Source organism: Meleagris gallopavo, chromosome Z, assembly GCF_000146605.3.
Source record: "Meleagris gallopavo isolate NT-WF06-2002-E0010 breed Aviagen turkey brand Nicholas breeding stock chromosome Z, Turkey_5.1, whole genome shotgun sequence".
Lineage (NCBI taxonomy): Eukaryota > Metazoa > Chordata > Aves > Galliformes > Phasianidae > Meleagris > Meleagris gallopavo.
Window position 1 is genome coordinate 729,454 of NC_015041.2, and position 3,664 is coordinate 733,117.

Sequence of the window (3,664 nt, forward strand, 5' to 3'; positions counted from 1 at the left end):
AAAGAGGACTGTGTGCAATGGACTGTGAGTTTGCTGAATTTCTTGTTTAAATGATTATCAAGTTTCTCAACAGAAAGCACAAATAACAGCAAGCGATGTATTTGGGATATGAGATTACAGCTGGACTGTCAGGAAAGAAGCCATCTGCCAAACCCCTGAGTCACAAACTGCCAAGGAACTCTGTATGTTCCCAGGAATGACAGTCAGGATGGTGCCGACCGTTGATACGCAGCTACGGACTGTTGGTAAAGCCAAAATATTATATGAAATGGGGAGGCAAGGTGGGCATTCCCTCAGCTGAAATAACTCATGAAGGCCCTCTGCTTTGGGGCTACCAGACATGATCTCAACAAAAAAAAAAAAGGATGGCCCTGGGAGTCCTTGCCCAGAACCTTGGGTAGTGGTACACTTCTCCAAGCAGCTTGATGAAGTAAGGGGTGGCCGGGGTGCTTGAGGGCAGTGGCTGCACTAGTACTCAAGTTTTGCTAGGCCAAAGAATAACAGTTTTACTATCTCATACAGTGTCTACTGTATTGGAGGTAAAAGGAGGGCACTAGCTCTCACTCCAAAGGTTCCTGAAATCCCAGGACATCCTGGTAGAGCAGGATGATGTAGAAATAATTGTAATTAATATTGTCAACCCAGTATCTTTCCTTAGCAGAACTCCTGGAGAACCAGTATTTCATAACAGCTTTAAAACAACTGAAGCTGCATCTTCCAGCCGGTCGGACCTGAAGGACGAACCCTTAGAAGGTGCAGAAGACACCTGGTTTACCAATGGTAGCAGTTTTGTGAGTCAAGGAAACTGTAAGGCAGGATATGCAGTAGCTGCTACTGACAAGGTAATCGAAGCACAACCATTACCTGAGGGGACTTTCTCTCAAAAGGCTGAAATAACTGCCTGGACAAGAGCCTTAATTCTATGGACAGATGCTAATTATGTATTTGGGATGCTACACACTCGTAGTACCATCTGAAAAGAGCAAGGATTGCACACACAAGGAAAACAGCATGATATAAACCTACCAAGGAGTGTGGCTATTACACATTGTAAAGGACATCAGAAAGGTAACACTGTACAGGAAACTGTAAATAAGATGATGGGTCAGGTGGCAGAACAGGTAGTTGAAGAAGGCTTTAATTCCAGACGGTAAACTTAAAATCTTTAAACCTGAGTCAGAACCTGTAAAATACTCTAGAGCGGATAGGAATCTAATTAATGATTTAGAAGGGAGGTCAACAAAGGCAAATTGATTTCTCGGAACTCCCAAGAAAAGGGGTGTATCGCTGTATGTTGGTACTAGTACCTTTTTACAGTGGCCAGAGGCATTCCCTTGTAGAACTAATAAGGCACGTGGAGTAACTAAAGTATTGTTACAGGAGGTTATTCCAGGATGCTGAGGAACTACTTGGTCTGTCAAGGAAAGTGCACCGTCAAAAGTTAAACTCATAAAGAAAAGATGAGTTGGTTGGTTACTAATTTGCTTAATTTCACAGTACATGGGGTGGTGTCTGTGGCAAGTTGATGTTGTGTGCTGTTACATTTTGTATTTTGGTTGCAATAGACCTATGTTTTGTGTTATATTTATTTGTTATTGTTAAATGTGTGATTGTCACTCTTCTCCCTTCTATTTGGATGAACCTTACATTTCTATACTTAACAATGGCTGCTATTAAGGAAAGTAATAACACTCTCATTAGTGGGCATGAATATCATAATAGAAGTAATATAATGAGCAGGTATCATTTGGGTAAAGGTTTCTGGTGGCTGGGCAGAGATGGGAGAGCTCAAACTCCCACCAGGCATAGTGAGAACTATTTGGAGCCAGTATCAAAATCCGAGGGTTAAAAGGGTAAATAACCCATTGGTAAGGTATAATACAGGATACCATAGCTTCATAAGAGCCCTTATCCCTGTCTTAGGAGTAGATCAGCTGGAAAAGGCTATAGTGAATATCTCTGCAACTCTAGAAATAGTAGAAAATGCCACAACAAATGCATTACGAGCAATCCAAGAGGTGGTATCCTCTTTGTCCAAAGTGGTGCTGCAAAATAGAATGGTTCTAGACCTCCTAACGGTTAAACAGGGAGGAGTTTGTGTGATAATTAATCAGACCTGTTGTGCTTATGTAGACAAAACTCAAAAAGTTGAAACGGACCTACAAGCCATATGGGAGCAGTCTAGACTGCTTCATCAGGTATCAATAGATGATACCTCGTTTGGGTTTACAGAGTTATGGGAACAGCTCACCAGAGCACAGAATCAAGTTTATCCTGGGGTGTGTGCAGTAGAATCCCCAGGTAGGGCTAAGAATGCAGCACCAATAGTACTCAGAATAAAGCAGGGAGCTCAGCTGGTTTGGGTTAAACAGTACCCCCTCAAATTCGAAGACATGGATGACTTGAAAGCTACCAAAACAAAGGAGGTAATGCATAACATGGACAATTAGCTTACAGAAAGCCCAAGTGGCACAGCCACAAGTAACCCATTTGCATTATGGAATCGCTGCAGGATCCCGAACCCTAGGAAACAGCGAGGAAGAAAACAACCTGCCGGACTCCAGAACCTCAAACAGCTAAGGAGCTCCAGACTTTCCTAGGGATGACAGGTGGTGCTGCCTACAACTATGGAATACTCGTAAAGCCCCTCTATGCCCTTTTGAAATCCTGTCCAAAGGTCCTCAAACAAGTTGAGGAAGACAAATAAGAGGAAGGTTTAACTGTGGCAATTAGACACGGACCCCGTTGTTAGTGCAGAACAAAAACTTATATTGTGGGCGATGAACTTGAACAATGTGCACTTGGTTAAGTGCCTTATTAAATGTGACTCTCTTGCCACATTTGGCAATGCTGGATCTTCCATCCTGCCCTGAAGTAGATGGCACTGGAGCTGGGCTCGTCCCTCTGGTGCTGTCCCACGGCACCCAGTCTGTGTTGTAGTGAGTGTTGGACCGAGGCACTGGCTCTGTCATCCTTATCTCAAGTCTGCTGTACCTCAGCGGCGTCTCCCAGTAGTAGGTGATGAGGTCGTACAGGCTGTCAAATACATGGGCGTCAGTCAAAAAGAACTTGTGGCTGTTAGCGTCCTGCCACCAGTGTATGCGGCAATGCCGCACCTTCTCACTGTGCCAGAAGGATAGAACGTAGTCCCCAACTTAAGTCTCATTCTCCCTGACAAGGAAGGAGCCATCAGGGGCTCCCATCTCAGCACAGTACTCCGTCAGCAGCCACTCAGCAATGTGCTGCCCACTGTGCGCTGCTCCCAGCCTGCTGTGGAACCATTCCTGCACGAGATGCAGCTCGATGCTGGCGCTCATCTCCTTCTGCACAGGTCGTCTCCCCTGTCTGCTCTCGGTTGGAGGAACGTAAAGCGGGTTCCATGTATAATTGATGGGCTCTTCTGTCATTTGGCAATCTGCCGTCTGCTCCTTTGTCACACATGAACCTATGGTTCCTTGCCACTCACCTCCACCAAGCCACCTCAGTTCTGGCAGGGCTTGCCAATGGTCTTTATAGCATCTGCTGACACCCATGCCAGGTGTACAAGCTAGATGTCTCGTGATCATGTCGAGAGGGTCTGTCCGGCATGAATAGTTACAATCTTTAACTTGTTTATACCTCCGAAGGTCTTTTGCTAGTCCAAGGAAGAATATCTTTTTTTTTT